At 37.4% G+C, this 12,850-nt stretch overlaps 1 protein-coding gene and 1 long non-coding RNA gene across 3 annotated transcripts in view; one reads left to right on the forward strand and one right to left on the reverse strand.

Moving 5' to 3' along the window:
- The window catches only part of LOC103279402 (uncharacterized), a 206,049-nt gene extending 193,853 nt beyond the window's left edge, over positions 1-12,196 (forward strand). Inside the window, exon 4 of the long non-coding RNA XR_506760.3 lies at positions 11,800-12,196. This is a non-coding gene — a long non-coding RNA (uncharacterized LOC103279402). The remainder of the gene's footprint in view (positions 1-11,799) is intronic.
- lrmda (leucine rich melanocyte differentiation associated) overlaps positions 1-12,850 on the reverse strand; it is a 973,974-nt gene that overhangs the window by 35,733 nt on the left and 925,391 nt on the right. The gene's annotated exons all lie outside the window — the stretch shown is intronic.

The raw sequence follows: 12,850 nt of genomic DNA on the forward strand, positions 1-12,850 counted from the left end.
TTGCACTAAATTACTTGTATACTGTGACAGCAGGCCTACCTCTGGGCTTCAAGAGAAATAATGGTCTGCTAAGAAAGAGATTGAAAATGTTACACAATATACCTTAAATTCATTTTAATGTAAAAAATAAAATAAAAATGGGACACAAAGAAAAATACAGTAATACTATGACTATTGCTCCGAATTTCTATTGTAGCATCTCTAAACAAAATACAAGCAAATGCAAATATTGCATGTGTGCTTCAACAAATTTAGTGTAATCCAGAACAAACTCATAGTAAAAATCTTTCCACAAAAGGAGGTGGTAGTGATGGAACATTATGATTTTCCCATCAAGGAATTTAGGGCTGAAATCAAAAATCCTATTTCCTGATGCTTGGACCTACCCTAGGGAGATACCCATCACTAATTCCTAACCATGGTTAGTGACTAGTTATCTGATGTAGAAGAAGAAAGGCCAGTAGGGTCAAGAGGGACATAGGTAAAACCTCTAAAAGCTTGGAGCTCTCAAGCAGTAGCTCCTCTGCCAGATTCTGCCAAAGCAGAAGTAGAGAAACATTTTGGGTGCAAATAATTTGCAAATAAATTCGTGAAAAATCAGACAATGTGATTTTCTGGAGGTGTTTTCTCATGTTGTCTCTCATAGTTGAGGTCTACCTATGATGTCAATTGCAGGCCTCTCTCATCTTTTTAAGTGGGAGAATTTGTACAATTGGTATCTGACTAAATACTCCCCCCCCCCCCACTGTATCTAAATGCTACAGGGTTTGACATTGTCGCTATTCAAAAATGAAAAGATTTAAAAAAACCCAATTGGGGATGAACTGTGAGCCATACTTCTTGTTTTTTAGAAGAGAAACATGACAAAGCATCAGCAACAGCTGGCTTTGGGAGTCACACCTGCTGTAAGTGGGAGGAACCAGTCAAACAAACACAAGGATGTTGCCTCTATCTATCAATAGCCAGAATGGTTGAGAATTTTTCATGCTGTGATGTCCAAACATGGCCCTTGTGTTATCTTTCATTTTTATTAAGTAACTAGCTGTGCCCGGCCACGCGTTGCTGTGGCGAAGTATGGTGGTATGGGAAATAAAAGTATTGAGGAATTGGTGGTAGTTAAGGTAAAGGGTAAAGGTTTTACCTTACATTAAGTCCATTATAAATGGGTTATATAGCTGTGTGGAAGGGCCTTGAGTCTACACTGCCATATAATCCAGTTAAAATCAGATAATCTGTATTTTATAGGCAGTGTGGAAGAGGCCTAAGTGAGGCCTAACTCTGCCTGTCCTCTGGGCTGAGTGGGTTGCTAGGAGACCAAAGTGGGCGGAGCTTAGCCTTCTAACTGGCAGCAATTGGATAAAAACAATTCTCCCTCTCCCTCTAATTTGGACTTTAATTTTGTTTTCTTTTTGTTGTATGAACGTAGAGGCATGGATGAGGGGTGGTGCTGCCAAGTTTAGTGTTTCTGGGATGTGTAGTTTTGTTGTTTTGTCCTAGGCTGAAATTCCATTACCCTTTTATATATATAGATTTGTTTCCTGATGGCCATCTAAGGGTGCTTTTACATTGATACTATAATCTGGTTTTGTACCATTTTGGGAGAAACTGGTTTTGCTGTGCGGGGAGTGTGGGGTGTGGTAGTAATTTCAGATTGCTATGCCTGGAACCAGTCTGAGGCCAGGAAGGGGACTACATTTACCACAGAAACTGGCTTCAAACTGCTTTGAAGATTTTTTCCCCCCCCATTTCTGGGGAAAGATGCGCTTCAGTACACCAGAAGCATAAGGGGTGAAAGAAAAGGAAAGTGATAGGTAGGAGTGAAGGAAATAAGTTAGCCCTGCCAAGAAGTTGATTAGCCCTCGACTTCCCTGTATTTTGTAGCATTTTGCCAGCCCTTCTTTGAGATACTTTATTGTGCTTTAACAGGGGTGGGTATCTACAATGTGCTTCGCCTTTTGCGGAGTCAATTTTACCCTGGATCTGAGATACACTGGCATCTGCTGCATCACATTTTGACTTCCTTGGGATTTGTGCTGCTATGTGCATTGGTGGTGTGTATTTTGTGGCACTCGTGGTCTCCAGTTGGCTTTGAACTCCATTACATAGTCATTGTGCAAGGATCTTAAGACAGAAACATTGGATTCATTTGAACACATTGTAAATAAATAACACAGGAAGTCATAAATAGAATATATGTTCATTACATGTTTTGACACAAATAAAGAGGAAGTTGAAAGAGAATGTGCAGTGCTACAGCTACAACCTGTTCTAGCAAAGGCTAGAATATGAACCCACTTGGGTTGGGCAAACACAGCTATGTCTGTCTTGTCTGCAAAGTATTTTTGTGATGAAAGGCAAAGTAACACATGTAAAATATTACAGTTACAATTGCTAAATAAAACTTCTATAAGGAAGAAAAAGGCAGACAAAAACAATAAAGCAATCAGTGACAAAGGAAAACAATAATGGGTTCTCTTTGCTTCACTTTGCAGACATGGATTAAATTGTTTCAGCACCAGACACCCAATCCAACTTAACAAACAAAGGAAAATGTGGAAGGATGAAGAAAGAAATGAGAAACATTTGCTTAGAAAGCACATAAGTGCCGCTGTGTTTGTAACACCAGCATGTCCTGCTACACCTAATACCTTTGTCAAGGTGGCCTCATCTGGATCTACTCACTTGCAATCTCTATAGACATTCATTGCAGGATTTCTCCCTACAGACCCACTATGTTTTTGACAGCCCTAGATCCCTGCTTGGGGTCTATGCTTGAGACAATCCAGATCCGCACAATTCCACCCCCACCTCCCAATATCACTCATCACGGCTTAAGCTTGTCTGGTTTGCACTGGCTGTGACCTGGATGCTGCACACGCTACAAAGCAATAAGAGAACAAGACAAGAAAGAGGAGTGTTTGCACAACACTGGCTTTTCATAAAGATGCGCTTAACATTCTTCCAACAAAATTATTGTTATAATATTTTTTCTGTGCAATGATGCTATAAATCAGTCTTAAATTATTGTGTATAAAGGCCATGCATGGAGTCATTTCCTTGTACTAAGCATCTCCTTTGAACTAAGGTTTTAATAGATTTAGTTCAAGATCCTCCCCAAAATCTTTTAATAAATCCATGTTCCAATGCTTAATACTTTTCTTTGCCCCCATGCCCTATGTATAAACAACTTGCTCTTGCCTTGCATAGGCTCTTATCTTCCTTCACGGATATTGCATTTGAGCTTGTAATAATGGAATAATCAAGGAATATTTTAAAACTATTCCCCCCTCCTTCCCAAGCATGTCTCCAACAATTTCCTATTCTTCTGCAAACCCGTCTGTCTATCCTCTATAACTTCACTACCAGTATGGCTCAAAGCCAAACTGTAATATAACATATTTCAGTAACATACAGATTCTCTTCCTCACCTAGAAACAACAATAGTTTACCTGTTTTAGGGATCCATTATTTAACATCTACAAAGAAAGCACAGTGTCTTATGGGTTATCTAAAAATTAAATGCAAAACAAAACAAGATAGTCCCCAAAAAGAAAAAGAGGAATGATTAGGAATATGAACAAATAAAACAACAGTTGTATTCATCATGCTTGGGAAGGAGGGGTGAATAGTTGTCCACACAATTGTCTTCAAATAATGATCTTAAATAGAGTACAACAAAGCAAAAAGAAGAGAAGCAAAAGTGAAGTCAATTGCCTAGCGGAGCTACTGGGAATAGCAAATTCTCCGTTCCATACCCCTTCTACTTTAGCCTTAGTGTCCCATTTTCCTTTTGCTATGGCCAAGTGGAAGGGTGGTCAAAAGAGACAGATGGAGTATTGTAAGAGAAGTCAAGAGTATTGTGAACATTAACAAAATGTCATAAGGGATTACTAATTCCATAAATACTTGAATATCCATAAATTATATTCAGGAATGATTTTAAACATAGAAGGTCTAAAAGTGCCTATGTGGGGGAGCATGGGGGTCCTGTCCCCCATGCATGTGGACTGTTCTTTAGATTTGGATTTTTTTTGTGTAAAGGTCTAAAATCGATTTCTAAAGTGTTCAGCAGAATGTGCTTAGAAACAACCAAACACTTGGGCAAACATTCATATCAGGATTCCTAGGTCACCTAAACATGTTTAGAAACCCTCTTCAGATCTTCATTGAAAGCTGAAATTGCATGCATATCCCCATTCCACTCCTGACAATACTTCATATTTTTGCCTGAACTGAATTAGATAGAGATGAAAAGGGTATGTCTTAATACCTTTATTGGGCTGACCCCAAAATATAAAATACAGTATATAATCTTTAAAGTTTCACTGTCTTTTTCATCATGCAAAGTCATTTAAAACGGCACAAGAAAAAAATGGTGATGTTAGAATAATAGGCTTACATTCTGTCTAAGATGTTGTGAGTTAAGATGTTATTGAAGGATTTCAGTGCAGGTAGAGACCACTTCCCTTATTGGCCATGTCAGGACCAAGGAACAAAAAGCAATAAAAACACGTAACAATATTTAAATTCCAGTAGCAAGAAAAGTATAACTTCTGTTGTGACTAAGTTGAAAAAATGTTACACAAGTGCTACACTGATGGTTAGAAATCTGCACTGACAAGAATGTATGGTTTGCAAAATTCACATATGGGGGTTTTTAATGCAGAAAACAGCAGAAATATTACCAGGTATGAATGAGGTGCAGAATAATTCCTCAGCTATAGCACCTTCTGCACAAGAAATTGCATTATCTATACAAAAGAACATGTTTACACAGAAATATTGTGTTTTCTGCAGAAAAGCTCTTTACTTTTCAGAATTGTTCTGGAAAACTGTACATGGTGTTTTTGAACATCTATCATTATTTTCTGTACAGAAAGCAAGATTTCTGTATTGTTTTCTGTGGAAAAAACCCTCACTATATACACATTTTTGCATAAAATTACCAAATTATGAAGAATAATCTTCAAAAACTATGCAATTTTGGAAAATGTATTGAAGAAGAAAGAAAATTGCTAAAATTAGTATCAACATGAAATTCATGAAGATTTACATCCCTAGAATTAAGATCTATTTTTCAGCACTATTGTTACTGTATGATTTAAGTTGGAAAAATTACACATAAATTGCACATAAAATTACATGAATTTTATGTGCAGAAATTATACCATACCTATAACTCACTGACCTGAGCACAGTATTTGCTGAGTTTTATACATATAAAACATAAAAGAAATATATGTTTTCTACAGAGGGTTCAATCGGCACAAATTGAATAGAATCTATCAAATATGCACAAATACATGACTTGAGTAAAATTTATCAAGTTGTAACAAATGTATGGCTTCCTGCATCCACATGCACAAATTAAGTGCAGTTCTCCTGCATTTGTTTTCTGTAGACACAAGTTTTTTTGTACAAAATATATGTTTTCTACACTGAAGTTTATCTCCTATACAGAAAGATCATGTCTATTTTCTGCAAATAAACGTTTCCCCCAAAAGTCGTAAAGTGATAAGAATCTTCTGGGTGGTCCCCTTTTCTTTGGTGAGGTGTCTCAAGTGTTGTCAAATGTTGAGACACCTAAAAAAAAAGAATGTGAACTTTAACAAGCATTTTTAACATCCCGATTAGTGTTTCTTAGGTGCACTAAAAAGAATATGTTTGTTTCTTTGGGGAAAATGAAGATATTTCAGTGTCAAAAAAAAAGAAAGTAAATTGAAATGATGCCTAGTAAACTTTGTTAATGAGCAGGATGGGGAAGCTGTACTGAATATGAAACTGTTTCAAAAGAGAAATTGCATATAATCTAAAGAGCCTTGCTATTTTAAAATATGGGTTAATAGGAAGTAAACTGATTTGTTACATGGGCTTGTATTTTCATCTGATTTAATCCTTTTTGGATTATTATGTGGGTTGGAGAGCAAACAGCAGCAGAGCAGAAGTAAAATAGCATGCTTCCCGTATGAAAGGAGGAAATTGTTAAAAACTATGACAAGAAGATGCCAGAAACCTGTGGCACCATTTACACTGCCATATAATGCAGCTTCATAAAACAGTTTAACTGCATTATGAAACTGCACTATATGACAGTGTAGATGGGGCTGGAGTGACAAGTAGCAGATGATGTGATTGCGATTGAGTTTGCTATGCTTGTTCAAAGTAGAACATGTCAGATTTTGAATTTTAAACTATCAACATAGCAAGTTACCATCAAACTTTTACTCCCATTTTTCTTTTTTTTAAATTAATGAAACAATGTTTTTCAGTTTCTCTGGGAAAAAGGTGTTTGGCAGGATGGCTATTTAGTGTAAATGATTAATGTGAAGGACTTTAAAATAAATTTGAAAATAAGGGTGGGGGGACTGCTGTAAAGAGGATAAGCCAGCCTCTGACAGCTTGGGTGAACTGACACAAATGGGTAATCATCTCAAGAGTGTTTGCATTTGAATAATTGAGCTGTTATAAGAAGGAAAAACCCTCATTAAGGGGAAGTTGACAATCCTTGCTTCAGACTGAAGCAATGTTCAAGAGATGCTCTTCAGTGTATCCACAAATATTTTTAGTAGTGCAAAAACAAAGCTTAACTTTCAGAGAAATAAAAAAAACTTTTAAACATTAGTGTTTGGAATACTGAGCATTATTTGCATTTTCAGCACTTTTGCGGAGATTTTACAAATATTGTTCTATTTTAAAGGACCATTTACAATATTCCATTTCTTGCATGAACAATGTATATGTTCTGGAAAGATACTGCCTATGAGTGAAAGTTAAAGAGATCAATAACAAATTCAATGTTATAATGATTTTACACTATTAAAGGATACACTAATTTATGCCAACAACTGTTGCCAAAAAAGTAATAATGAGTAAGACTAAAACTTTCATCACATTTACCTACTGTGTTTCCCCGAAAATAAGACAGTGTCTTATATTAATTCCTGCTCCCAAAATGTTCTAGGTCTTATTTTCAGGGGATGTCTTATTTTTCCATGAAGAAGAATTCACATTTATTGTTGAACTAAAAAATGAACATTTATTATATAATGTACAGTAGTTGTCATCACAAACCAGCATAACCAGACAAACTGTGAATCCTTTCAAAAATTTCTTGTTACTACCATTATTTCCATGTACAACTGGTATGTACATTTACCAATCCTGCATGCTCTGGTGTTCTGTTTGGCAGGCGCTGGACATGCTTCCAAACAAAAACTTTGCTAGGTCTTACTTTCGGGGGAGGCCTTATATTTAGCAAGTCAGCAAAACTTCTACTAGGTCTTATTTTTCGGGGATGTCTTATTTTCGGGAAAACAGGGTATGAGTAAACACACATCAAACATGCCTGTGAGGGTGCTGCTGAGGAAAGGGATTCTTTCAGGAGAAGATCTCAATGTTTTTATGGGAGAATATAGCCTACAGATAACATAGACACATTTATTTATTTATTTATTCGCTATATTTATATCCCGTTCCCTCTCACCCCAAAAGGGACCCGGAGTGGCTTACAGTATGCCAATATTCAATGTTGCATATACAGCAAGTAAAATACAGTATATCTTATACATAAAAACATATAAGTACCATAACACTGTTAAAAACCATTATACCTAGTCCAGGAATCATCATTTGTGTTGCTACCTTTCTATGATTATTCCAGTTCACTATTGCACTATCCAAATGCCTGATCCCACAGCCGTGTCTTGACTTTTTTCCTGAAAACTAGGAGGGAGAGGGGCAGTTCGATGTCACTGCGGAGGGAGTTACACAGCTGAGGAGCCACCACTGAGAAGGCCCTGTCTCTTGTCTCTACCAATCATGCTTGCAAAGGAGGGGGGACTGAGAGCAGGGCCTCCCCAACAGATCTTAATGCTCTCACCAGTTCATAGGGAGAGATACATTCGGACAGGTAAGTTGGGCCAGAACCATTTAGGGCTGCATAGGCTAAAGCCAGCACTTTGAATTGTGCTCGCTAGCAGATTACAAGTCACATACAGCTTGATAAGCCATAACTATCAATTTTAATTGTGCCTGGAAACAGAACCTTAGCCAGCGGAACTGCCTAACAAGCTAGCAAAGCACTCCCTATTACCATCTCTGATCAATATTCTAGTTGCAATTCTTCGAGCCAATTAAAAATCCTGAGCACTTTTCAAAGACAGCCCAACATACAACATACAATAATCTAACCAGAATGTAACAAAGACTTTTGTCACTATAATCAGATAAGATGATCCCAGGAATAGGTGCCGCTGGTATACTAGCTTTAATTGTACAAATGCACTTCTGGCCATCACAGGAGGTTAGACACCAAAGCTCAGATAGGAATCTAGGATTACATCAAAACTGCAAACTTGTGTTAAGTGCTGGATTTAAGACAAATGAGGCCCTGTGCAAATTAAGTTATGTGGCCCCTTACTTGGGCCCTGAAGGAGATAGGCTGAGTAAGCCAACACTGCCTGCTTTGTGGCACACTCCCATAGACTATCAACTCTATCATTATGCCTGGGATCACTCCAAAACAGAATGACTTCAAATTTAGAATTGCACCACATAAACAAAATCAAAATCAGCCCATCCTTATGTTTTTACTGATGTATTTTAACTTTGTCTTATTAATGGTTTGATTTTTAATAGTATGTTTTAATTTTTCATTTGTGTGTTTTTGGTGTTTGATGTTTTTGTATGTATACTCTTTTGCATTTGTAAGCTGCCCTGAGCCCTGTGGGGAGATAGAGGTGGGGTACAAGAATAAAATTATTATTATTATTAATTGTGTTTTCGGGGGAAGGAGAATGGGCTCCCCTGGCCAATACGGCTCTGTGCTTAAGCACACATAAGCACAATGGTAAATTCAGCACTACTTGTGTTTAAATAAAGATTGATGATGATGATGATGATGTTGATGATGATGATGATTAGAGACTATATACTCCCACAGTGTTTATATGTATATGTACAAATTATCCCTGGAAATTCTGGATAATAGCAGTTTTGTTCTGGCAATTCTTCCTCAAAATTGAATACTGTATGCTTTTACTGCAGCTACAGATAGCAAACAAAGATATCCTTAACAAATAACACAACCCAGAAGAAACAAATTTCTTGTTGTCTTGGTTTTTAGGCCTGTTCATGAGATTATATGGAGTACTAATTTAGAAAATTGCATTGGACAAACAGTATCATCTCTAGTTACCTAGATATGGCTATCGTGGTTTTGTATGGGTGAGCAGATAGTGACTGGTATATGGCATTTGTTCTGTATGTCAAAAACTATAGCTTATAGAGGAAAACTGGTGCTATTTTTGGAATCAGCAGGTCAAATATACCCAGAAACAGGTGTAAAATTCGAGGTACCAAAATGTGTGTTGGTCAGTAGACTCTACAAAAGTCAAAATTGTTTGATTCTTACTAAGATCACACAAATGACTAAAAGAAGTAGTGTTGTCCTTACACAGCTACACCTGGGTAGATATTGTTGAGATGACACTATATCTGGTTTGAGATTCCATGATGTTTCAATGTAGAATGAAACAGAGAGTAACAAATGCCAATGTGGAGAAGGAAAAACATGAAGAAATAATTGCAAACAGAAAAGAAACCATATATATGCTTTTTTTTTAAGGACATGAGGTTGCTGGTCTTCATCATGCCCCTCAAGGTGAAAGCTTAACCTGGAAAACATTCAACTCAGCAGTAAAATAAAGTAGCTCTCCACAGAGTCATAAAAGTGCAGCACAGCCAATGTCCATCATTATGCTGAATGTGACCAAGTGTAAGTCTCCAAGTTGTACATTTTCCTTCCACATGGAAAGGAGAGGTGCTATATGTTCACCAGATGGGGAATGTTCCTTTTTAATATTTTGAGCCTTGTTACTTCTGAGGAAAATATACAATTTTCCTCTGGTGAGGCATTAATTCCCTCCATAATATTGCTGGCATTGAAACTGTGTTTCTTACTAACTTTCACACAATGGTATACTTTATAGACCACAGTTAACTCTTGAACACCAGGCTCTGAAACTGAAACAACAAAAAGTACTCATTGACCAAACAGGCCTAATCAATTTGATTCAAGCCAACTAAGTCAAATACTTCCACACAAACTGGCTTGTGAATAAAGCTTACCCATAGAACTGAATATGAACCATTAGGAAGTCAAGCAAGCCCTTGTTTGCACTGCTTAGCTCTGGCTTGTAATCTTTGTCATGCTTCGAAATTAACTTGTATAGAGAGAAAAAGAGTGTGGAGCTTTGAGAAAGAAGAAGGGAAAGATTATATAAATACGACAATAGTACTAATTCAGTATGTCAGCAAAGGGATGGAAAGGAGCTAATGCATTGTGTATATCATTTATTAATTTCTTACACATAAGCGGAGGAGAAGACTTCATTTTAAAAAGTGGAAGGCATTAGGGAAGCATTAGTATGAAGCCAATTTCTCCTTCTTGAATTTTATACAGCTATTTTTTGGATTTGTTAAAATATTTATTGTCTGTCTGTCTGTCTGTCTGTCTGTCTGCCTGCCTGCCTGCCTGCCTATCCCTATCCCTATCCCTATCCCTATCCCTATCTATCTATCTATCTATCTATCTATCTATCTATCTATCTATCTATCTATCTATCATCTATATGTCTATATTAATATCTAAAAATAAATGAGAGTGAGAGAGAAAGATATGGTAGATCTTTGTATATAGTTCTCAATCCCAGTAGGAGATCAGACATGCAAGTAATACCAATTCATGGTTCCTCTCGGTGTATACCATGACATAATTGTACGGTCTAGTATTTTGATAGCTTTCTATCTCAAAAAGTGGAAAGCTAAAAAGAAAAAGAAATTGCAAACAGGAGAGTTTTCCTCTGTTGGAATTCTCTAATAGGTGTCTACAGAATGTGTTTCATACCCTGAAGGAGAAATTTGCCTTCACAGCCTGCCATTTCTTTACAGTTCTTTGCAGCAATATTTCTCGGGTAATATGCTCTTTTCATTGCTAATGAAGTATATTTCCACACCCTCAACACATTTCCCAATTACATTCTATCTCAAAAGGTATACTTTCAGTATCTGATTAAAAACTTGTAAAACAAACTAAATTGTCTAAACCACTGCATTCTGTCTAATTTCTAAGATGTAAAATGATTGTATCTCTATGACCAAACCAGAGAATATCTTACATGCAAAATACATAATTAGTCCCTTTTATCATTCATCATGTTCATGTTTGCATATGGAAACACATGTATAAAGTCTCTTGATGGACCTCCACCATAATGAATACAATATTTGGCAGCAATGTTAAAAACTAGACAAAGGTTTTTTAGGCCAAAATGTCTAGGTCCCCCCACTGCCACTGTAGAACACTTTTGGAAATTTCAAAGCCTAGTAGTGCATCGAGGAATTACCCCCCTGGGTTTTCCCAGGAACAAAATGGAAATATTCTGTAAACAGGAAAAAATGCAATATTGGCACCCATTGCAGATTGATACTCATTTGTTGTTTGCATCTAAGTTGTTGTTGCATATAACTTGTTTTGATATAAAATCCTCATGTTTGGTAAATTAAAAGGAAAGTGCATTCAAACAATAATGAATAACTGAGTTTTTAATACTGGATTTCTTCAATTCTAAGACACACTTTCCCCCCTACATAAACATCTCTAAAAATGGGGTGCTTCTTAGAATTGCAGTGTATCTTATGTATTTTTGTTGTTGATGGTGGTTGATGGTGGTACTGAAATTAAGGTGCATCTTACATTTTACAAATTGAAGAAATACAATAGTTTATTTTTTGTTCCAGAGGGAGCTATGAGATCCTGAACCATGAGGAACAGCTGAACTGCAAGGACATTTTTTTAGTAGGAGAAGGCAAAAAGGAAGACAATTTTAGAAGAAATCACTGGCATTAGTAAAACAAAGAAAATTACTTCGTCTTATCCTAAAAAGTGTCAAGCAGACTCCAAATAAAGTTAAATCCTTATAATAAAGGATACCTGGCAACTCTGATCCAGAAAGCAATACTTGTTTAGATTGAGTCAAGATAGGAACCCCAGTGCACACTCAGGGTGGTTCCAGACAGCTGAAAAGTCTGTTGTCAACCCGGGTTTAAAAAACCTGGGTCAGGGCACAATGTAGTTCACACACCGGCCCCAAAAGCCTGCACTTTTTGTGGGGAGTGTCTAGATGTCCTCTGGGTACCTTCCAAGACTCATCAAAACTTATAACTTACCAGGCTGGCATTTCCCTGCTGCCGACCCTCTTCTGGCATGTAGCAATGACACAGCAGAAGAAGGGGGGCAAGAGCAATCCCCCCCTTATCCTGGTGAGTCATTCCTACACTCCAGGAAAGGGCCAGCAGCAGGGAAATGCTGGCTCGGTAAGTTATTTTATTTTTAAAGGCTTGGGGGGGGGGTGGAGGGGGGTTAGTGCCCTCACAGTTTTCCAGGCTGAATCAGCCTGGAAAATGTGATAAGGTTTTCTGGACTGCCCCCACAGAGGTCCAGAACTTCTAAGGGGGCAGTCCAGACAGCGGCCATAGTGGGTTTGACCCGCTCCTTTCAAGAAGTTGTGGATCAAACCCACAAATTAATTCGCTACAAAGCAGGGTTTTCCTTCTGGACCCCCAGGGTTTTCCTGCTTTGTGGTGAATGAATTCATTTTTACGTGGGGAGTCGTTTGGACCCCCACTTGAAAATGCGGGAGCTCCCGCTTCTAAGGGGCTGTCTGGATGCATCCTCAGTGGTACTTGAAAGCAAGAACTTCACTGTTTGTTTCAGGAACAGAGATGGATTTGTATCTACAAGAGGAATATATCTCTGGAAGGGTAGAAAAAAGACAAATGCTTTAATCCA

The sequence above is a fragment of the Anolis carolinensis genome, chromosome 3, assembly GCF_035594765.1.
Source record: "Anolis carolinensis isolate JA03-04 chromosome 3, rAnoCar3.1.pri, whole genome shotgun sequence".
Classification (NCBI taxonomy): domain Eukaryota; kingdom Metazoa; phylum Chordata; class Lepidosauria; order Squamata; family Dactyloidae; genus Anolis; species Anolis carolinensis.